This window comes from Pongo pygmaeus, chromosome 12 (assembly GCF_028885625.2).
Source record: "Pongo pygmaeus isolate AG05252 chromosome 12, NHGRI_mPonPyg2-v2.0_pri, whole genome shotgun sequence".
NCBI lineage: Eukaryota > Metazoa > Chordata > Mammalia > Primates > Hominidae > Pongo > Pongo pygmaeus.
Window position 1 is genome coordinate 24791420 of NC_072385.2, and position 24261 is coordinate 24815680.

General features: G+C 44.5%; 2 long non-coding RNA genes across 6 annotated transcripts in view; both read right to left on the reverse strand.

Moving 5' to 3' along the window:
• Nucleotides 1-1614: 1614 nt before the first annotated feature.
• Nucleotides 1615-10651, reverse strand: LOC134737838 (uncharacterized). The gene is made up of 2 exons (XR_010123212.1): nt 10365-10651; nt 1615-7531 (listed from the first exon to the last, which is right to left on the reverse strand). It is a non-coding gene; the product is annotated as an uncharacterized LOC134737838 (long non-coding RNA).
• An 8-nt stretch (nt 10652-10659) lies between these two features.
• The window catches only part of LOC134737837 (uncharacterized), a 31658-nt gene continuing 18056 nt past the window's right edge, over nt 10660-24261 (reverse strand). Inside the window, exon 6 of one of the 5 annotated variants that reach the window (XR_010123211.1) lies at nt 10660-11702. This is a non-coding gene — a long non-coding RNA (uncharacterized LOC134737837). Of the gene's footprint in view, nt 11703-19392; nt 23796-24261 lie in introns of those variants that run through there. The other 4 variants (XR_010123208.1, XR_010123209.1, XR_010123207.1 and 1 more) reach the window with 4 other exon arrangements.

The window sequence follows — 24261 nt, forward strand, 5'->3', positions numbered from 1 at the left end:
AATAATAAAATCAACCACCTACAACCCACACTCATGTCATTAACCTTGAGTCATCCTGGGGTGACAGGGGGTGGTGACAATGAGTGTTCTACTTGAATCCTGTTCCATCACTTGATAACTTTTGGGTTTTATTTTATTTTATTTTTTTAGAGATGGCGTCTTGCTCTGTCACCCAGGCTAGAGTGCAGTGGCACAATCATAGTTCATTGCAGCCTCCAGCTCCTGGGCTCAAGCAATCTTCCCAGCTCAGCCTCCTGATCCCTGTGGTCAGATGGAGGATACTGTGATTGATCAGATCCACAAGAAATGGGAGAGAGGTGATTCCCCTAAGCAAGTGATGCTTACAGAAAAATACAACATAGTCACCTCCATTCCAAAACCATAACCTCAACAAAAGAAAACATAAAGTCCACTGCTTGTGTGAGGTAGAAAAGTCCACCAGGGCCAGGCGTGGTGGCTCACGCCTATAATCCCAGCACTTTGGGAGGCTGAGGTAGGTGGATCACGAGGTCAAGAGATGGAGACCATCCTGGCCAACATGGTGAAACCCCATCTCTACTAAAAATACAAAAATTAGCTGGGCATGGTGGCATGCACCTGTAGTCCCAGCTACGTGGGAGGCTGAGGCAGGAGAATCGCTTGAACCTGGGAGGTGGAGGTTGCAGTGAGCCGAGATCGTGCCACTACACTCCAGCCCAGATGACAGAGCAAGACTCCGTCTAAAAAGAAAAAAGAAAAGAAAAAGAAAAATCCACCAGAACTTTCTTACTTAGACAACTTTACTTCTTCATAAGGTTGTTTGTTTTTGCTCATTGTAAATATTGTTCCATAATATAAGCAGCAGAGACTCAATGGTTAAGAATCTACCCAACTAAACTGTCAATCAAACAGGAGGCATAATAAAGACATTTTTAGACTGGTAAAGTTTCAAAATATTATGTCCTATGTACTATTTCTTAGGACTACCCTAGAAAATATGCCTCATTTAAATGAGGGAAAAAATTTTTTTTTTTTTTTGGAGTCAGAGTCTTGCTCTGTTACCTAGGCTGGAGTGCAGTGGTATAATCTTTGCTCACTACAACCTCCGCCTCCTGGGTTCAAGCAATTCTCCTGCCTCAGCCTCTCAAATAGCTGAGATTGCAGGTGTGCACCACCACACCTGGCTAATCTTTATATTTTTTGTAGAGACGGGGTTTCACCATGTTGGCCAGGCTGGTCTCAAACTCCTGACCTCAGGTGATCCACCCACCTTGGCCTCCCAAAGTGCTGGGATTATAGGCATGAGCCACTGCACCTGGCCAGGAAATAAATTTTTAAGAAGAAGATTAGGAATATCCTAGAGGATATACCTCATTTAAATGAGGGAATTAAAAAAAAAAAAAAAGACACAGGATGAAGACAGCAGGAAGTCCAGCACAGGAGGTGGAGAAGGAACCCCCAGGGTGGTGGGGAAGAGCCTCCCGGGATGACGGCTCCACAAAGAACAACCAGGATAGAGGGGGAGCTGGAGGCAGGGGCGTGCAGGAAAGATCAAGAATTCTCAAGGGGGAAAAACAGTAAGATAACAATAAAAATAATAAAAATTATTCAACAAAATAAACAAAAGCCAATAGATAACAATGATTCTGAATTTATTAAGGGACTTATTGTGCTGTGTTGAGAAAGTTAGAAGGTGGCATAATAGGCAAATGTGAAACCAAGTGAACAAAAACTCAAATGTAGAAACAAAGAAGTTCAAATCAATTACTATCTCTAGGGGGGAATAGAACAAGACAAAAAATGTATTCATAGTATACTCAATGGCTCTGTTATGAAGAATACTATACAGATCATAAAATGCAAACAATTAAAATTAATTAAACAAAAACTGTGCTGCAACCCTATTGATAAGATTGGGGGTATTGAAAAGCAATGTGTGTGTGGAGTGGAAAATAAATAAATGCTTTTCTCCACTTGCACCCAGTATAATTAATAAGTTGACATAGAGAACCTTTTCTATTTTTTATTTATTTTATTTTATTTTTTTGAGACAGAGTCTCGCTCTGTCACCTAGGCTGGAGTGCAGTGATGCAATCCAGGCTCACTGCAACCTCTGCCTCCCAGGTTCAAGCGATTCTCCTGCCTCAGCCTCCCGAGTAGCTGGGATTACAGGCGTGCACCACCAAGGCTGGCTAATTTTTGTATTTTTAGTGGAGATGGGGTTTTACTATGTTGGCCAGGCTGGTCTCGAACTCCTGGACTCAAGCCATCCACCTGCCTCAGCCTCCCAAAGTGCTGGGATTATAGGCATGAGCCACTGCGCCCAGCCATTGCCCTTTTTTTTTCAAATACACACTATTTGAAGTTTTCCTCCCCACTCAGAGAAACAATGTTATATTCAGTGACTTTCAGGTAATAACAAGAAGTCTCTTTTTCAGGTGCTAAAAGTCTAATCATGTCTATTCTGATATCAAAACTTCAGTCTAGATTTTGCCCTGGGTATATTGGACTGGAATATAGACACCTCCCTCATAGAAAACAATGATCAAACCCGAAAATGACATGAAAAGCAACGACGGGAAAGTCCTGGAGCACGAACGGAAGGTAACGGTGGCGGGTGAGGAGAGCAGCTGGAGTGCTGGTGCATGCAGGGAGAGAGCCAGACAAGCAAATCCCATCTCTGTGGCTTTTTGCCTGTGGCCGTGGGCAGTCCATGTAGCATGAAGGCCAGTAGACATGGCAAATCCACAGGCTTTCTGGCATGGGGAGCAAGAAAAATGAAGCCAGAAAACCATGAATGCTGAAGAGAATGACAGGGTCCCAGAGGGAAACATTTAGAAATGGGATGCTCAAATTATATCTCTGACAGACCCCAGAGGCACACATATGTGAAACAGGCTTAAAGCAGCCCAGCTCAGGAAATTAAATCTAAACTGAGAACACAGCTACCATCCAAGAGACACTCTTCACGCTAAAATTTCCTGCTAACACAAAGGGCGAAAAACACGCATTGGAGAAAAGTAACAGAATCCAGAATTTCCGCAATTTAATATTTGAATTCCAGGATCAATCCAAAATTACCTGTCACATGAAGAATCAAGAACATGGAATTTGGCCGGGTGCAGTGGCTCACACCTGTAATCCCAGCACTTTGGGAGGGCGAGGCGGGTGGATCACCTGAGGTCAGGAGTTTGAGACCAGCCTGGCCAACATGGTGAAACCCCATCTCTACTAAAAATACAAAATTAGCTGGGCGTGGTGGCGTGTGTCTGTAGTCTCAGCTACTCAGGTGGCTGAGGCAGGAGAATCCTTGAACCTGGGAGGCGGAGGTTGCAGTGAGCTGAGATCGTGCCACTGCACTCCAGCCTGGGTGACAGAGCAAGACTCTGTCTCAAAAAAAAGAAAAAAAAAGAAAAAGAAATGAGAAAATGGAATTCATTCTCAAGAAAAAAGAGAATCAATCAAGCCACATCCCAATTTGAACCCAGTTGAAACTCACAGACAGGATTTTAAAGTAGATATTGTAGCTACTGTCAGTGAAGTAAAAAACACATGTTGTCTTAGCAAATAGAAAATCTCCTCAGAGGAAAGACTAAATGAAATGCAAGATAAGTCAATCAGAATTACCCAGGCCGGGCGTGGTTACTCACGCCTGTAATCCCAACACTTTGGGAGGCTGAGGTGGGAGGATCGCTTGAGCCCACGAGTTTGAGGCTGCAGTGAGCCATGATCATGCCATTGCCCTCCAGCCTGGGCAACAGAGCAAGACCCTGTCACACATACAAAAAAAGAAAATTGACCCCAAATAGTCATAGATAAATATTCTAGAAAAGTTATTGAACTTTTAATGAAATGATAGGCTTTTTTGGGCAGCCCAGCACACAAAAATCTAGTTATTTACAAAAGGGGAAAACTCAGGCTGGCCTTGGATTCCTTTGTGCACTATTTTAACCCATATTAAACAGTAGAACAACACTCACAAGATATTTAAGGAAAGAAAGGGACAAGAGTGGCCTGTTGAGCCTAACTGTCCTTAAGTGTGAGTCTAGAGATACAGTTTTTTGTTTTGTTTTGTTTAGTTTGTTTTGTTTTTGGGACAGTGTCTGTCACTCACTCTGTCACCCAGGCTAGAGTGCAGTGGTGCGATCCTGGCTCACTGCAACCTCTGGCACCCCCCTCGCCCCCCCCAGCCCGGGTTCAAGCGATTCTCCTGCCTCAACTACCCGAGTAGCTGGGACTATAGGTGTGCGCCACCACACCCGGCCAAGATGCAGAGTATATTGATCCTTGCGTCATCCTTAAGGACACTACTAGAGTGTCTATTCTAGCTGAATAAGAAATAATTGGAGTAATGAGGGCAAGATACTCTGAGTGGGTCTTGAATATCCAGAGCCACGGAACTAAGACTAAAACAGATGGGGTGGGAGGAGGGTGACAGAACAGACTGCAAATGGCATATGCTTGACAATGCAGAAATGATGCTACCGACACAAACAGTGAGTGGGGAAATGAGGTAAGAAGGAGGATAAGCTCATGAACATGTCATCAGTAGTAACTGGTCAGCTGGGCGCGGTCGCTCACGCCAGTAATCCCAGCACTTTGGGAGGCCAAGCTGGATGGATCACGAGGTCAAGAGATCAAGACCATCCTGGCCAACATGGTGAAACGCCATCTCTACTAAAAATACAAAAATTAGCTGGGCATGGTGGCGTGCACCTGTAGTCGCAGCTACTTAGGAGGCTGAGGCAGGAGAACTGCTTGAACCTGGGAGGTGGAAGTTGCAGTGAGCTGAGATCGCGCCACTTCACTCCAGCCTGGCGACAGAGCAAGACTCTGTCTCAAAAAAAAAAAAAAAAAGTAGAAACTGGTCGTCAAAGGGTACCGTTTAAACCTGGTCCTTGGCCCCCTTGCCCTCAGATCCAGTCCTCACCCCTTTGCTGCTCTGATCAGTGTCACGAGAAGGCTGGGCCCTGCAAGCTGTGTTTCACAGCTCCTGTGTCTCCTGACTTTTTTCTGGGTCAGCCATGTCAAGAAACAAGAGGACAACTGGAAAGTGACAGGAAGGAGAGAAGCTTGGGCAACATTGCCAGTAGCAGCTGCATTGCCTCTGGGGCTAAAGCTCCTATCCCACAACATTTTTCTTTTCTTTTCTTTTGAGACAGAGTTTCACTAATTTTGTATTTTTAGTAGACACCGGGTTTCATCGTGTTGGCCAGGCTCGTCTCAAACTCCTGACCTCAGGCCATCTGCCCACCTCAGCCTCCCAAAGTGTTGGGATTACAGGCGTGAGCCACCGCACCCGGCCCACACATTTTTCTTAGGTCACAGCTACTACCAGGTAACCCCTGTCCCCAAACAGTCACACCACCTCCTCCCACCCACCTAGAGGAAGTCATGGCTTTCTGGTGTCACTAATCTGTGGGTTCCTACCCAGTCTCATTTGGCTTCTTGATTCTTCTACCACCCATATAACCAATTTCCTGAATTAAAGTCAATCATTAGTTTTTTGTTGTTGTTGCTTTTTCTTTTCTTTCTTTCTTTTTTTTTTTTTTTGAGACGGCATCTTGTTCTGTTACCCAGGCTGGAGTGCAATGGCGCGATCTCAGCTCTCTGCAACCTCCGCATCCTAGGTTCAAGCGATTCTCCTGCCTCAGCCCCCTGAGTAGCTGGGACTACGGGCGCATGCCACCACACCCAGCTAATTTTTTTTTTTTTTTTTTTTTGTATTTTTGTAGAGACGGGGTTTCGCCATATTGCCCAGGCTGGTCTTGAACTCCTGACCTCAGGTGATCCACCCACCTCAGCCTCCCAAAATGCTGGGATTACAGGCATGAGCCACCGCGCCCGGCCTAAAGTCTTTAAAACCTGAAGTTTTAAATGTTTTAGTGTAGTTTCTGTTTTTCTAGATCCTGACTGATACTAAAATTGACAGCTCAAGTAACAAAACTGTAAACATATTAAAAGAACAAAGGATGGCCAGGCATGGTGGCTCATGCCTGTAATCCCAGCGCTTTGGGAGGCCGAGGTGGGCAGATCACCTAAGGTCGAGAGTTCGAGACCAGCCTGACCAACATGGAGAAACCCCGTCTCTACTAAAAATACAAAATTAGCCAGGTGTGGTGGTGCCTGCCTGTAATCCCAGCTATTCGGGAGGCTGAGACAGGAGAATCGCTTGAACCTGTGAGGCAGAAGTGGGGGTGAGCTGATATTGTGCCATTGCACTCCAGCCTGGGCAACAAGAGTGAAACTCTGTCTCAAAAAAAAAAAAAAAAATTATCATTATAGCCGGGAGCAGTGGTTCACGCCTATAATCCCAGCACTTTGGGATGCCGAGGTGGGTGGATCACTTGAGGTCAGGAGTTTGAGACCAGCCTGGCCAACATAGTGAAACCCAGTCTCTAGTGGAAAATACAAAAATTAGCCAGGCATGGTGGCACACGCCTGTAGTCCCAGCTTCTCAGGAGGCTGAGGTGGGAGAATTGCTTGGACCCAGGAGGTGGAGGTTGCAATGAGCCGAGATTGTGCCACTGTACTCCAGCCTGGGCAATAGAGTGAGATTCCATCTAAAAAAATAAATAAGTAAGGACCGGGCTTGGTGGCTCACTCCTGTAATCCCAGCACTTTGGGAGGTTGAGGCAGGCGGATCACAAGGTCAGCAGATCAAGACCATCCTGGCTAACACGGTGAAACCCCATCTCTACCAAAAATACAAAAGATTAGCTGGGCATGGTGGCATGTGGCTGTAGTCCCAGCTACTTGGGAGGCTGAGGCCGGAGAATTACTTGAACCTGGGAGGCAGGCTGCAGTGAGCCAAGATCACGCCACTGCACTCCAGCCTGGGTAACAGAGCAAGACTCTATCTCAAAAATAAATAAATAAAAATAAAAATAAAAACTAAATTACAAAATAAAGTTATCATTATAAAGTTGTCTACTAGGAAAAATATACTAATTTTTCTAAATATACTAATATACTAATCTTTCTAAATATACTAATCTTTCTAAATATCAGAAGAACTACATATAAAAAACAAAGCAAAAGCAAACAGACAAATTTTAAAAAAATGGAAAACAATATAACAGATCTAAGACTAAATATACCTTAGTCACATCTATGAATACAAATTGGGTTAGCATCCCAACTAAGAGAAAAACATTTTTAAGTTAAATCGTAAGGCAAAACATAATTCTCTCTATCTGAAACACAATTAGAACAGAATATTGAAAATGAAAAGATGAGTAAAGCTGTATTAAGGGAGAGTACACCAGAAGAAAGCAAAGGTCATGTTTTTTTTTTTGTTTGTTTGTTTGTTTTGGCACAGTTTCGCTCTTGTTGCCCAGGCTGGAATCCAATGGCACGATCTCGGCTCACCACAACCTCTGCCTCCCGGGTTCAAGTGATTCTCCTGTCTCAGGCTCCCAAGTAGCTGGGATTACAGGCATGCACCACCACACCTGGCTAATTTTGTCTTTTTAGTAGAGATGGGGTTTCTCCATGTTGGTCAGGCTGGTCTCAAACTCCCGACCTCAGGTAATGCGCCCACCTTGGCCTCCTAAAGTGGTGGGATTACAAGCATGAGCCACCATGACCGGCCAGGTCATGGCTTTAATTTAATTTTAGGTAAATTGGAGTTCAGGCCAAAAAAAAAAAAAAGATTAAGTAAGACCAATAAAACACCTTGTAATGATAAGGGTATGATTCACAGTGAAGATATAATAGTTATAAATAACTGAGTACCAAATAACAATGCAATGGCACTCATAAACTTGGAATTACAGGATACAAAAGGAGAAAGAAACAGAATCACGCTGGTTTCATTCCTGACTCTATACTATGACAAATCAAATTAATAAAAATGAAATCAATAATATAGAACTCTCATATAATCTATGTTAAACATGATAGTTCATATATATATATTCTTTACACATAGAGCATATTCTTATTTCAAGAATATTCAAGAATAGAACATTCAGGAAAACTGAGCACATATGAGGCCACGAAAAAAACCTCAATACATTCCAGAACGTAGAAATAGCATAGGCAACCTTCTTTGGTCACAATGCAATAAAATGATAAATTAATTTTTAAAAACAGATAACAAAAATTCCTTTTCACCTGAACATTTTTAAAGTTTATCCTATATGAATTTAAAGCAATTCTTCTTAACTCTTGGATCAAAATATAATATTAACCTAAATCACAGGACTTCTAGAAAATAAAAATAACAAAAACAATACATTTTCCACACCTTGGAATCTATGAGATAGTGTTAAGGTAGTAGTGGAAGAGAAATTCATAGGTTTCAATACTTAAATAAATAATAAATAAAAGCCAAACGAACCAAGCGTCTAGCTTAGAAAAAGAACAATAAAATAAACTGAAGGAATGTAGAAAGAATGAATTAATAAAAATAAAAACAGAACTTTCTAACTTAGTGAATTAGAAAACAGAAAAAAAAGAAGTAAACTGAATCTTTGGGGAAAAGAATTAAAAAATAGAAAAGCACTAGCTAACCTAATACAGAAAAAAAAAGTAGAAAATGCAAATATACAAAATAAGAAAGACTAAGAGAAAAATAACCACGAAACTATATTAAATTAAAACAACCATAAGGAAATACTTTGGTTAACTCCATGAAAGTAAAATTTGAAAACTTGGATGAAAAATACAATTTTCTTGGAAAATATAATTTAGCAAAATGGATCCCAAACAGAAAAAAAATCAAAGCATTCTGATTCTCATATAACAAAGAGAAAAAGTTGCCAAAGAGTTCCCTCAGAAATGCCCAACTAGTGTCACAGGGACATTCTAAGATACCTTTAAAGAGCAGGTAGCACTCAATTCTGTATAAATTGTTCTAGCATGTAGAAAAGAAGGAATATGCTTGAATTATTTTATGAAATATAACATTGATTTCAGAACCTGAGATGGCACACTTCAACCAAGAAAACTACAAATGCATCTCATGTATTAATGCAAAAATCATAAGAAACAAATAACTTTCAAAAAATTACATGGGAATAATTTGGGGACAATTTTGCGACCACTGTTTAGAAAATGCACACAACTTCGAGTCTGGACCAGTTGCCTCAGGTGAACCCTGGGTGCTAGACCTGAAATCAGCCAATGGCCGTGTTCCTCTCCCAGATAGCTGCCCAGCACCACACCCTTAACGCACATTCCTTCGTGGGTTCATTTTTCAGCAGGCAGCACAAGGCCATTCACTGCTCCTACTGCCTCTTTTTATATAGTATCAGAAAGTTCCAGAGAGACTGGGCACAGTGGCTCACGCCTGTAATCTCAGCACTCTGGGATGCCGAGGCAGGTGGATCACCTGAGGTCAGGAGTTCAAGACCAGCCTGGCCAACATGGCGAAACACCATCTCTACTAAAAATACAAAAATTAGCTGGGCATGGTGGTGCATACCTATAATCCTAGCTACTCGGGAGTCTGAGGCAGGAGAATCACTTGAACCCAGGAGGCAAAGGTTGCACTGAGCCGTGATCGCGCCACTGCACTCCAGCCTGGGTGACAGAGCAAGACTCCGTCTCAAAAAAAAAAAAAAGAAAGAAAGTACCAGAGAGTTCCAGAACCTTCTTTCAAAACTGGGAGATTCCTGGCCCTTATTCAAGAGGTCCCTCCTATGACTAGCTGCCTCCTCAGATAAACAACATTTCCAGTGATCTTTAATGGATGATTATGGGGTTCTGTGATGCCCTTTGGTGTAACATATTTGTGTATTTTTTGTTTGTTTTGCAGAGATGGGGTCTTGCTATGTGGACTAGGCTGGTCTCAAACTCCTGGGCTCAAGAGATTCTCCTGCCTTGGGCTCCCAAAGTGCTGGGATTACAGGCATGAGCCACCACACCCAGCCCATATTTGTGTTTTCATTGTGGACTTCCTTCACTTTTAGCTCCTTTAAATAAAAGATTCAGGCATTGGAGGTACTGTGTCCTGTTAAGAGGAAGGACACTGGGGTGGGGGGGCTAATAAGCATTTGGCGTCTCCCATATTACACAGTGTAAGTGACTTTTGATGGCTTCAACAGGCAGCCTAGCCTATTAGTACTGCAGCTGGGGACCCACATGGTATCTGGTATTTCTACCACAAGTTAGTTGAGGTATTTGTAAAATCAGCATATTCTTAGGTGCATGTTGTCTAAATCATGACTGCCAAGTTCCCAGGAGGAACTCGACTATCCTGTATTTCCGGGATTTCTCCCCTTTTCGGCTGCACCCAGTTGAGCACTTGCTTGTAAGCCCAGGTCTCCATGCCTAGAACTAATGGTTACCCCAAGGCCCTCTCTTTGCCCTGCAACTGGATGGAATGTATCCCATGAACTCTAAAGGGAACCCAGCAGACAGAACATAGCAGTCACTACCTTTAGAAGAAGCTTCCTCAATTAGTTCTCTTTCAGGCTGGAGTTACTCCCGGGCTGGGTCTCATCCAGCTTCAGGGAAGGGCTGTCAACCCTAACCCCTGACCCCTCAGGCACGGGGTTGGCTTCTGCAGACATTCCCAGGGCACCCCCTTCTGCCAAGCTTGGGTGTGGACGAGTGTAATTAATCGGGTCCTCACCACCAAAGCGGCTTGTTCAGATTTGTCAGTTGGTTGTTTTTTTAATTATTCTGTTTGTTGCTCTTCTCACTGGGGCAGCGGGCTGTTTATCCTACAACACACAGGCAAAGGTGAATCGTGTTAAATGCAGGGAGGAATTAAGGGAGAAGGATTTGGTTTGATGGGTAATTTTCAGAGGAAACGAAAATCAAGTTTATGGATAAAAACAAGGTAGGAAGCAAAGGATTGGGAGATTTTCAGCCTGTGTTACAATCGACTCTTGCTTCTTCCTAAATGCTGAGTCTACATGGATTAGAAGAGAGACGCTCACTTCATCCAGGACACAAAGAGAGCAAGCTTGCAGAGCACTTGCCCAGGCCTGCATCCGCCTTCCCTGCCTTCCCTCGGATGGGGCTGGTTGGTTGCAGCAGCCTTCACCACATTGGGTAGAAGCAGGGAGACATGCAAATTAGAAAACCAGGAGATTGTCACAGCAGATCAGTTTTCAAAATCTGGGCTGGACAAAAACTGGAGTACTTCTAATCTGATCAGGACACCTAGGGCTCTGGCAGGAAGCAAATTCTATTTTTCAAAAGACAGGAGAATTGCTCTGAGTATCGTGATGGCTCGCACCACCTTTCCCACCAAAATTCCAAGACGCCTTAGCGTTGCTGGATATGTATTGTAAGCCCTGCAGCCTTCATCTCATCCACACACTCTAGATAAAGAAATGTTAGCCAGAGTTTAAACCATAAGAACAGATATGACTGAAATGGACCTCATTTCATGGGAGATTCCCAGGTCAGATTCACAAACACATGGGGCGTCCTGGTGGATAAAGCTTTCCCCGGGAGACACATTTGTGAAGAGTCTTGGCCCCCAGTATTGAGACTGATTCTGTGTCCTGAAATAACAACCCACTGCCGAGGCACTCCACTCGGAAGGGCATGAGAGCCTGACCTCTGAGGCTGAAATTACAGACCACCCTGTCAGGATGCACGGAGCATGTTGAAGAGGATGAAGCTGGTGCCCGATAGTTGATGCAGCCCAGCCTGTTGGCCACAGGGAGCCACTGAAGGCAGATCTCACATCACGATCAGTGGCCTCTGCACGTCCCTGTGAGGCTGGGGAAATATCAGGGACTGAGGCACTCCCACTTCATCTGCAAGGGGAACAGGGAAAGGCCATCAGTACCTTAACAAGAACAGAAAAGCTTCCAAAGCAAATTGGAGCATGTCACTTGCTGCGACGCACATGCCGCATGGCCAGCCACCACCACTCCCCAATTTCTCCTCTGCTGGGAAAGCCCTAGTTTTGTCATGGTGTCCACACATCTCCTCTAAGGCTCAGAGGGAAACCTCAGCATTTTCAGCCAGTTCTAATGGCTCCATTCCCCCGGGCAGTGATTTATCTAGGGACGTGTCTGTGCCCATTTCTGGCCATATGCAAAATAAGAGGGAATGGGGAGGGAGTTCTAAGAAATGTTTTCTGGTTTATAAAGAGTTAGGAGGCTGGGCACGGTGGCTCACGCCCGTAATCCCAGCACTTTTGGAGGCCGAGGCAGGCGGATCACAAAGCAAGAGATCCAGACTGTCCTGGCCAACATGGTGAAACCCTGTCTCTACTAAAAATATAAAAATTAGCTGGGCGTGGTGGTGTGCACCTGCAGTCCCAGCTACTCAGGAGGCTAAGGCAGGGGAATCGCCTGAACTCCAGAGGCAGAGGTTGCGGTGGGCCAAGATAGTGCCATTGCACTCCAGCCTGGACAACAAGAGCGAAACTCTGTCTCAAAAAAAAAGAAAGAAAGAAAGAAAAAGAAATATTAAGTGATTCCACATTGAGTTCCTAATACAAAATAAAAGAAAGAGAAAAAAATATTAGGCAATATGAGAATAAAGAGCAACAACCGTTTGTATTACATATATTATTTATCATACGGAAATGATCCTGCAAGTTAGATATTAATTTCTTTGGTTTGTATCTGAACAAACTCAAGTTCAAAGCAATTAAGCAACGCTCCCAATCTCACCCAGCCTAAGCTCATCTCTTTCCACTGTAGGCTCATGCAGATATTTAGGCGGAGAAGAAACTGCACCACTAGTGAGACCTAAAACAGGCTTATCATTTGTTTTCCTTCTGGCAATAGGAAAAAGAAAATCTGTCCAGATTTCCAAATCTGTCCTCTGAATGGGTCTGTGCAAACATCAGGACCTAAAATAGATCTTCCAATAAATAGCACAAAGTAGGGGGGACAGGAGGACGAAGTACACCAGCCATATAAAATAATACTGTCCTCTGTTCCAGGAGCATTACATATATCATGTCATCTCCATCAAAGCAGACATAATGATGTTCATTTTCTAAATAAGGAAATGAGAAAGTTGATTCATTTCCCTAAGGTCACAGAGCTCTGAGTAACTGAACTGGATTGGAAGCCCTCTCTGTGTGAGGCCAAGGCCAGAGCTGCTTTTCCCTTAATTGCAGAGTACATGTGTGAGTGTGCATACATATGCACGTGTGTGTGTGTGTGCACTTGTGTGCATATGCGTGTACGGTTTCCAATTTTATGAGTTTGGAAATTTTCTGTATCAAGTAGAATATACCCATCTGTCAGAGTAAGACAGGAGTAAAAATTGAATTAAACGAAAAGTAGGACTACTAAGCAGGAGACCAAATTCTCAGCACCAAATCTCAGGCCCAACACAGGCACCTCCCACCTATCACTGCCCACTCTGGGGCAGCCCAGAAACCCTGAGTTCATCAGGACAGACCTTGGGAGACAGAGCACAGAACTGTAACCCGGGCTGGCAGAAACAACTCCTCCTCTGCTGTTCCCCCAGCAAGGAGCTGGCTGCCCTCACCCCCACTTGCATTAGCTAACTTTTTCAAGAATGAATCAGAGTTTCAGATGAAGCTCCATAAAACTGTGGGCCGCTCTGAGACTGCAAATTGCTAGCAGATGTCTTTTTGGTTCGAGTACAGTCACATTCCTGCCAAGCATAAAAATGAGAGATTAGAGAACAGATCATTTTATTATCACATAAGGAAAACCAGCCAATTAAGCCTTCATGTTTTTCAGGTATATGTGGCATGGATTTTGAAATCTCCTGGCAAAAGGACCATATCTTTGATAGCTAAAAAGGCCTTGGCTCTTCAAGGTGAAGTCCTTTGCATCTGAATTTTATTCATTTAAAAACACAAAATAGGGTGTGTGTTTCTTTCTTTCTTTTTTTTTTTTTTGAGACAAAGTCTCGCTCTGTAGCCCAGGTTGGAGTGCAGTGGCTCGATCTTGGCTCACTGCAGCATACACCTCCTGAGTTCAAGCGGTTCTCCTGCCTCAGCCTCCCTAGTAGCTGGGACTACAGGCATCTGCCACCATGCCCGGCTAATTATTTTTAGTAGAGATGGGGTATCACCATGTTGGCCAGGCTGATCTTGAACTCCCAACCTCAGGTCATCCGCCCCCACCTTGGCCTCCCAAAGTGCTGGGATTACAGGGGTGAGCCACCGCTCCCAGTCAAGGGTGTGTGTTTCTACATTTATTACCTATCAGGGCAGAGTGATTTTCTTTTAAGCTTTATTTAAACATGCTACAGGCCACTCTAACATACTTTATTATTAAAATTTCATCAGAGCCTGAACCATTTTCTTATTTGTTCTTGTCCTATAATCATATGTAACAAATTACAGGATTTCAGCTGACAGGAGGTGTGTGTGTGTGTGTGTGTGTATGTATATGCTATAATTTTTCTTTTTGTGGGTAGTAGGTGGGGCTTTATGGTGCATATTTTTGCTTATCAGGCTTAGAGTGTGTTTGTCACAAAATTTCCATTTTAAGAGTACTTACTAGTCTGGTTAAACACTTGTAAAAATGTCAATGGTCAATAACCTTTTAAATGAATCAGCTGAGCTTGACTAGGGGTGAGCTTAATTTAGCAATTAGCCTGGCCAAATTGTCTGTTATTATACAAGAAAAGTTTATAATAAAGAACATGCCACAGTATAATAACTTTTGCCAGGCACAGTAAATCAAAAACCATACGTCTGCTGAGTCAGCTCCAACTGCAGGGACGGCAGCTAAAAATGTCTCTGATTTACAGTGAAATTTGTATCCTCAATGTTTAACATTAAACCTAAAGACAAAGCCGGGCACGGTGGCTCACACCTGTAATCCCAGCATTTTGGGAGGCCGAGGCGGGGGGATCACAAGGTAAGGAGATCGAGACCATCCTGGCTAACACGGTGAAACCCCCATCTTTACTAAAAATACAAAAAATAAGCCAGACATGGTGGTGGGCGCCCGTAGTCCCAGCTACTCGGGCGGCAGAGGCAGGAGAATGGCGTGAACCCAGGAGGCAGAGCTTGCAGTGAGCCGAGATCGTGCCGCTGCACTCCAGCCTGGGCTACAGAGCGAGACTCCATCTCAAAACAAAAAACAAACAAAAAAAAACCTAAAGACAAACACTGAAAGTTCAAGAATACCAGCAGAGTTATATTTTCTCAGTGCAGTTCAAATCCATGAATCTGCTAGCTTCTTTGTGGTAGGAGACTATGAAGCTCATGGGGGAAAAAACTGGCCATATTTCTGAATAGTGAATTCATCTAGAAACCAGCAGGCCTATAACACTTGTTTTTGTTTGGCTACACATGGCCCTGAGCCACAAAACATTGCAGAGCAGCCTGGGAGCTGCTACAAATGAACTCTGCTGCCCACCCCCTGCCAACCCCATGACATTTTCATCCTGAGGCTGTGAGTGTTTTGATGCTCCTCTGGTCTTAATCATACAACCCTTCATCACTCACAGCTGAATCTCTTAGATGAAATGGTTTTCATTTTGTTTTTCTTTTTGTTTTGAGATGAAGTTTTGCTTGTCGCCCAGGCTGGAGTGCAGTATTGCCATCTCGGCTCACTGCAATCTCTGCCTCCTGGGTTCAAGTGATTCTCCTGCCTAAGCCTCCCTAGTAGCTGGGATTACAGGTGCCTGCCACCACGCCCAGCTAATTTTTGTATTTTTAGTAGAGACAGGATTTCACCATGTTGGCCAGGCTGGTCTTGAACTCCTGACCTCAAGTGATCCAATCACCTCAGCCTCCCAAAGTGCTGGGATTATAGGTGTGAGCCACCATTCCCAGCCGATGAAGTGGTTTTCTGGTCCTTTTTTTTGAGACTGACTTTCGCTCTGTCACCTGGGCTGGAGTGCAGTGGTGCGATCTTGGCTCATTGCAACCTTTGTCTCCTGGGTTCAAGCAATTATCCTGCCTCAGCCTCCCAAGTAGCTGGCATTACAGGTGTGCGGCACCACACCTGGCTAATTTTTGTGTTTTTTGTAGAGACGGTGTTTCACCATGTTAGCCAGGCTGGTCTAAACTCCTGACCTCAGGTTATCTGCCCACCTCAGCCTCCCAAATGCTGGGATTACAGGCGTGGGCCACCGTACTTGGCTGGTTTTCTAGACCTTTAAGCCGGTTTCAGCACAGCCCACTCTCCAAATTTACAAAGCACACTCCCCGCCCACCGCCCACCGCCCTTCCCCACCCCCTGCCATCAGATGGATGCATTTACCCTTAGCTCTGCCACCAAGACCTAAGCAGAGAGCAGGGAGCCTATAATCAACCAGCCAGTCAGTCAATCAGTCAATCTGTGTTTACTGAGCGTCTGCCAAGTGTCCAGCCCTTGCTCTCTAAATACCATCTCTGGAGATGTAAAATGAGTGAGCAGAATGGAAGTCCAAAGCATCACTATGAAACAGAAAACAGTATCTGCTGACTTTCCATCAACAGCCTAACTCAAAAATAGCACAAGGCCGGGCACAGTGCCTCACACCTGTAATCCCAGCACTTTGGGACCTGAGGCAGGATGATCCCTTGAGCCCAGGAGTTCGAGACCAGCCTGGGCAACATGGTGAGACCCCCGTCTCTACAAGAAACTTAAAAATTAGCCAGGCGTGGTGGTGCATGTTGGTATTCCCAGCTACCCGGGAGGTTGAGGTGGGAGGTTTACTTGAGTCAGGGAGGTTGAGATGGCATTGAGCCAAGATCACGCCACTGCACTCCAGCCTGAGTGACAGAGCAAGACCATATCTCAAGAAACAAATAAAAAAACAAAAATAGTACAAAATAGTGAGTGCAGTATGAGGAGGACATTCTGGGAAAGTTAAGATGTTCAGAGGTGAATGTGAGTGGACAGTGTGGTGATCCAAGCAGCCCCATCCTGGAATTAGTGGGACAAGGCATCCGGCACCTGCTGTGGGAACTCTCCCTCTGCAGAAAGGACTGCCTGGCCTTGCCCTTCCTGGCCTCTCCAGCTCTCCCATCACCACCAGAGCCCCAAATCCCCCACTCCAGGCCTGCCCCAGCCAAAAGGGACTTGGTGAGCTCTGCCCCATGCCACAAAGTGGTAGGATCTACATAACATCTGAATGTAAACCATGGCAAAGAGGCATGACAAATACAAGATCCTAGGAAAGGGAATGGTTGAGAAGGCTACCTTGATGCTTCCGCTTCAAAAGTTTCTGTCTGGCCGGGCAAGGTGGTTCATGCCTGTAATCCCAGCACTTGGGAGGCTGAGGTGAGCGGATCACCTGAGGTCAGGAGTCCGAGATCAGCCTGGCCAACATAGTGAAACCCTGTCTCTACTAAAAATACAAAAAATTAGCTGGGCATGGTGGCGGGTGCCTGTAATCCAGGCTACTTGGGAGGCTGAGGCAGGAGAATTGCTTGAACCCAGGAGGGGGAGGTTGCAGTGAGCCGAGATCGTGCCATTGCACTCCAGCCTGGGCAACAAGAGTGAAACCCTGTCTCAAAAACAAAAAAAAGTTTATTTCCAGCTCTTTGAAATAACGCACAGCTCTATTTTATTGTTGAGTTGTAAGAGTTCTTTATATAGTCAGGACACAAGCCCCTTATCGGATATGTGATTTGTAGACATTTTCTCGGATTCTGTGGGTTGTGAGTGTGAGTTGTTATTTCCCAAGGGAGGCTGTTTGGTTGACATTTAATTAACTCCTTAGACAGAATCCTAGGGGTAGTGTTAGACATTGTCATCGTCAGCCATAGTCTGGAAGTCTAGAATGTCGGCTTCTCGTTAGTGCATCTTCGTCCCTGACAGCCGACCACCTGCCTCATGTGAGGGATTGGCTTGTGGAATGATTTGGAAAAGAGAAAGAACAACTCATTTCTCTTGTTAATTAAAAATTATCATCTCATAGCTTCATCTTAATGTATTTTCAAATTAGCCTCCATATGGCCAAATTACTCTAGCATGATAAAGAAACTCACATGGTTGGCCAAGCGTGATGGCTGATGCCTGTAATCCCAGCACTTTGGGAGGCTGAGGAGAGAGGATTGCTTGAGCCTAGGAGTTTGAGACCAGCTTGTACAACATAGTGAGATCCGGTCTCTACAAAAAATTTTAAAATTAGACAGGCATGGAGGCTGAGGCAGGAGGTTCAGGTGAGCTCCCAAGTTCTAAGCTGTGGTGAGCTATGATTGCACCAGTACACTCCAGCCAGGGTGACAGAGTGAAGCCCTGTCTTGGGAAGGAAAGGAAAGGAAGGGAAGGGGAGGGAAGGGGAGAGGAGGGGAGGGAAGCCAGGCACGGGGGCTCACGCCTGTAATCCCACCACTTGGGGAGGCTGAGGAGAGCAGATCATGAGGTCAGGAGTTCGAGACCAGCCTGGCCAACATGGTGAAACCTCGTCTCTAGTAAAAATTCAAAAAAATTAGCTGGGCGTGGTGCCACATGCCTGTAATCCCAGCTACTCGGGAGGCTGAGGCAGGAGAATCGCTTGAACCCAGGAGGCAGAGGTTGCAGTGAGTTGAGATCATGCCACTATATTCCAGCACAGAGTGAGACCCCATCTCAAAAAAAAAAAAAAAAAAAAAGAGAGAGAGAGATAAATGCACATAGAAAATGTTACCTGGCCACCTAAGCCGATTTTGTTGATCATTTTGAGTAGATGATCATGTAGTTCAAATGGTAACCATTTCCTCAAGCATCTCGTAAGTTGAACCAAAAAGCAATATATTATCTGCAGAAATAGTACTAACATTTTCAGGAAAGTCACCTACTAATGATCTAATGATGTCTGCTTGCCTCCTTATGCCAGGCTGAAAACTTGTTTTACTTTTCCTGATAAAGAATATGCAGGAAAAGTCTTCATTTCCTGAAGATCTTCTCGTCCAGTCTGCCATGAACACTCTGAGATGCAAACGACTTTGTGCCCAGAAGAACCAAATCTCACAACTAGTGGTTCCCCGGCCAATCACATTCTTTTTTTCTTTCTTTTTTTTTTTTGAGACAGAGTCTCGCTCTGTTGCCCAGGCTGGAGTGCAATGGTGCGATCTCGGCTCACTGCAACCTCCACCTCCTGGGTTCAAGTGATTCTCCTGCTTCAGCCTCCCGAGTAGTTGGGATTACAGGTGCGCACCACCACATCTGGCCAATTTTTTGTATTTAGTAGAGATGGGGTTTCACCATGTTGGCCAGGCTGGTCTTGAACTCCTGACCTCAAGTGATCCGCCCACCTTGGCCTCCCAAAGTGCTGGGATTACAGGCATGAGCCACCGTGCCTGGCCTACGTTCTTTTTTCTAATTGACAAAAACAATTGTATGTACTTATGGTGTACAAGATGACGTTTGCATATATGAACACATGGAGGAACAACTAAAGCTAATTAACATATCAATTTCCTCACATACTTATCTTTTTTTGTGGTGAGAACATTTAAAATCTACTCTATTAGCTATTTCAAATATATAATACATTGTCATTAACTATAATAATTAGTGCTTTTTGAAAAAGACAAAACATTATGAGTAGTTTCTATACATTTTTTTTTTTTTTTTTTTTGAGAGTGAGTCTCGCTCTGTCACCCAGGCTGGAGTGCAGTGGCGCAATCTCGGCTCACTGCAACCTCCGCCTCCAGGGTTCAAGCGATTCTCCTGCCTCAGCCTCCTGAGTAGCTGGGATTACAGGCGCGCACCACCATGCCTGGCTAATTTTTTGTATTTTCAGTAGAGGTGGGGTTTCCCCACGTTGGTCAAGATGGTCTCGAACTCCTAACCTTGTGATCCACCTATCTGGGCCTCCCAAAGTGCTGGGATTACAGGGGTGAGCAACCGCGCCCAGCCCTACACGTTCTTTTCCATTCTAAAAACTAGTTATTCATGGAAACAGGATACAACTGATTCTTAGGAACACTAATTACATCAGCATGGAAAAGTGTCTAGTAAGATGTGGGTAATGATGGAAGCCAAAGTGGAAGCTCAAGTAATCTCCATCTGAAGCAACTGTAAAACTAGAAAGGAAGCCCTCAGAATTTTTGGGGTGCTCCATGCAAAAAGCAAAGATAGGTCTTAGATGGTGAATTTATTTCCATATCAACATTTGATCACCTCATAAGGAGAGAAGATGTGGAAGAAGTACCTTTTAAAGAAAACAGAAATTCAGAAGATATGAAGTGAGTTTTCCCCTACTCCAACTGAATGCCAGGATTCCTACACACAGTGAAAGAACTTTTACTCAGCAGGTTTATTATGTAATATGTGTTCAGAGTTCAGATTCTTAAAGGCAGAACGTAACAACCTCAGCCTATAAAGGTAGGTCAGAAATAGCTTTTTTTTTTTTTTTTTCAGAGACAGGGTCTTACTGTGTCACCCAGGCTGGAATGCAATGGTGTGATCTTGGCTCACTGCAGCCTCGACCTCCTGGGCTCAAGTGATCCTCCCACCTCAGCCTCCTTCATAGCTGGGCCTACAGGCACTAGCCACCATGCCTGGCTAGTTTTTAATTTTTTATAGAGACAGAGTCTCACCATGTTACCTAGGCTGGTCTTGAACTCCTGGCCTAAAGCAATTCTCATGCCTTGGCTTCTCAAAATGTTGGGATTACAGGCATGAGTCACCATACCTGGCCAGAAGTGGCATTTGATGGCAAAGAGAGATAATACCTGGAACTCATCATATCCACATAACAAGTAGCATCTTTAATTTAAGTGTAAATGTGATTTCTTTGCAGCTTGGCTCAATTCCATTCAGGCCCTGAAACTGTTAGTCAAAATCATCTTGTTGAGCAGAGTTACATGTTCTGAGTTTCAATACTGCAATGTAAGAAAGAAAACAAGGACAGATTGATGATTTCAGGACAGCATCTGAGTTCACTCATTCCACATCAGAGCTGTCTGAAGATTGCCTCGGAGTGGCACAGTGTTGATGTTTCTGCCTGTGTTTAATTTCTTGATTTCACGAACAGCTTGGATTTTTTCAAAAGTGCTTCTGACTCATTCACATGTGGTTGCCTGACATAAGCCCACACACCATTTGCTCACAAATATGTCAATGACTGAATCCACCAAGAGCCTTGACCTGAGAAACCTGGGCCTAGATTACTGAGAGGATCTGTGGCTGCTTGTATACAGTCTTTCTCCCCATCAGCTCCATGATTCAATATCATATGTTAATATGGAATTCTCCCTTGTTAACATGCAAATCGCTTTGGCAAAGTGTTATGTTTGTATGGAGAGCTTGGAGTTAATGTCGGGAATTTCATTTTCTTTTTTTCAAATTTGTTTCTTTCTTTTTTTTTTTTTTTTAAGAGAGATGGGGTCTCGTTATGTTGGCCAGGCTCGTCTTTAACTCTGGACCTCAAGCAATCCTCCTACCTCAGCCTCCCAAAGTGCTGAGATGACAGCCATGAGCCACCGCACCTGGCCTTCTTTTTTTTCTAAATGCTGAAGTTAGATTCTACAGGGACCTAAAGGGAGTGTTAGTCCAAAGTCTTCTTTGCCCCTCAAAGATACTCTTTAAAAATCCAGTTCTTATCCTCGTAACTCATAAATACCAGACAGATGCAAGGTGCAGGAAGTCATGCCCTCTGCATCAGTGGATTCACATCCATGGATTCAGCCAACCACCAATCAAAAATATTAGGGAAAGGGCTGGGTGTGGTGGCTTATGCCTGTAATCCTAACACTTTGCAAGGCCAAGGCAGGTGGATCACCTGAAGTCAGGATTTCAAGACCAGCCTGGTCAACATCGTAAACCCCTATCTCTACTAAAAATACAAAAATTAGCCAGGCGTGGTGGCGCATGCCTGTAGTCCCAGCTACTTGAGAAGCTAAGGCAGGACAATCACTTGAACCTGGGAGGAGGAGGTTACAGTGAGCTGAGACTGCACCACTGCTAAGGCAGGAGGGTCACCTGAGCTCAGAGTTTGAAAAATATTAGGAAAAAAAATTGCATCTGTACTAAACATGTATAGGCTTTTCTTTCCTTGTCATTATTCCCTAACAAGACAATATTCACACATCATTTATATTAAGGTTTTTTGTTTGTTTTTTTGTTTTTGTTGTTTTTTGCTTTTAGAAACAGGGTCTTACTCTGTTGCCCAGGCTGGAGTGCAGTGGCACCACCATAGTTCACTGCAGCCTTGAACTGGACTCAAAAGATCCTCCCTTCTCAGCCTCCCAAGTAGCTGGGAGGGACTACAGGTGCACGCCGCCAAACCCAGCTCATTAAAAAAAAAAAAAATTTGTAAAGATAGGATCTTGCTATGTTGCCCAAGCTGGTCTTGAACTCCTGGCCTCAATTGATCCTCCTGCCTTGGCCCCCAAAGCACTGAGATTACCACACTTGGCCTCAAACAGCCCTCCTTGTCCCTGTTAGTCTAGTAACCTCGTCTAATAACTGTACCTCGTGTTTATTGACTCTCAGGGAATTGCATCCTCTTTTGAGACTATCTCATGTCTATGACTTGAGTTAAGCATCAGAGATGTTCTCTTTTCACAGAGCTAATAGTAAATTACTGGCAACTGACATTAAAAACATGACCCACACCCACCTCTGGGGAAGAGCTGCCCTGGCACTTGGCAGCCTCCTGGGAAAGGTAGTTGGGGTGAGGGTGTCACCCCCAGAAGGAGGTAGTGAAATGAAGCATCCATATCATACAGTGACGACCAGAGGAGGAGAGCTTCCTATATTCCTGGACCCCAGCCGTGCCTCAATTAGCAGAGTTTTTACTGGAGCCGCAGAAGCGTATTAACCTCGCGACCCCATGACTTGCATAGAAGCGGGTTCTTTCTCCACACTTCCTGCCTCTGTGGGCGACGTCCTCATCCTTAATATCCAGTGTGACATGAAATATCTACAATAGCAACCAAATCACTGACACCAGATGCGATGTCAAATGTTCTGCATTACCCAGTTGAATCGGGGCCGCCATCCGCATTTCCAGCTTCAGCCCTGGAAAATGACCCTGTAGGGTGCACTGGGGCTGCGGCTGCAGCTGTTACCTGGCAGCTTAGCTCAGGAAGCCCTCTCCTCTGCCCTTCCGGGCCGGCCAAGTTAGGGGCTCTCTGGGACAGTGACCCACGGAGGCTCCTTTTCAGCTGCTGTCCTTTGTGTAGCATCAGTTGCTCTCCAGGGTTCACCACCTCCTGAGAGGACTTCACAGCTGCTCCAGGAAAGAACCACCCCCTCCTTGCCCTTTCTTCTCATTTCATTTTCCTGAGAAGTCAGAGCCATTCACCGCTCACTGCATAATCAGTCTTATCAAGATACTAATGAATTTAAGAGGCTTATTTGTCCCCTTGGATGTCGCTAAATGCCCACTGCTCAGAAATACAGCTGTGTCATCCTCTCTCAATTTCAATCCGCACTGAAGCTATGACGGAGCAGGAGCTTTGTTTTGCTTGGGGCAGCTGCCACTCTGTGACACACATCAAAGGGTGTGTGCTTCCACCCGCCATCTCCCAGGCACGCAGTAAGTGGCACTTCAGGGAGTTTGATGGAACCATCTGAGTAAGTACTTGTGTTTAATGAGATTCATTCTTCATGTGTTCCCACTAGCCGCAAGACAGTTTTGCATTTACCGGAATTGTAACACCATAACACTCCATTTTAATGACAGCTGATGGCAGCTGGCACCCCAGTTCACGCACCAACTTTTTGTTAATGATATGCAATTGGAATATATTTATCCCCTATTGAGAGATGGGAGCACAGCAGCCAATTGGCTTGTGCTTGTCTGACTTAAGCACAAGGATCAGAGTAACAAGGACCGAGTTTTCATGACCTGTTATCTTTTGCTACATCCCAGGTCCCGAGAGCCTTGAAGACTCATAAATCCCCACTGAAGATCATGAGGCCGAGCATCTGAGAAGCAGCCAGGACTTTGTTCCTAATTATTTGCACAAACAGGCTCCTTAGGCTTGCATCAGAGGTCCTTTGGAATAAAATCAGACTTCAGGAGGATGCCTACAGGTAGGAAGAACATGAAGAAATTTCATTCATTCATTTATTCACTCAATAAACAAATTCAAAACAATAAACAATAAAGAAGCAGGCTGGGGCCAGACATGGTGGCTCACACCTGTAATCCCAGCACTTGGGGAGGCTGAGGCAGGTGGATCACCTGAGGTCAAGAGTTCAAGACCAGTCTGGCCAACATGGTGAAACCCTATCTCTACTAAAACTACAAAAAATTTAGCCTGGCGTGGTGACACATGCCTGTAATCTCAGCTACTTGGGAGGCTGAGGCAGAAGACTCCCTGGAACCCAGGACATGGAGGTTGCAGTGAGCCGAGATCACACCACTCCACTCCAGCCTGGGTGACAGAGCAAGACTCTGTTTCAAATAAATACATAAAGAAAGAAATAAATAAAACAAAGAAGCAAATATGTAGAACATCAGAAGAATAATCATGAAAAGAAGTAAATTTTG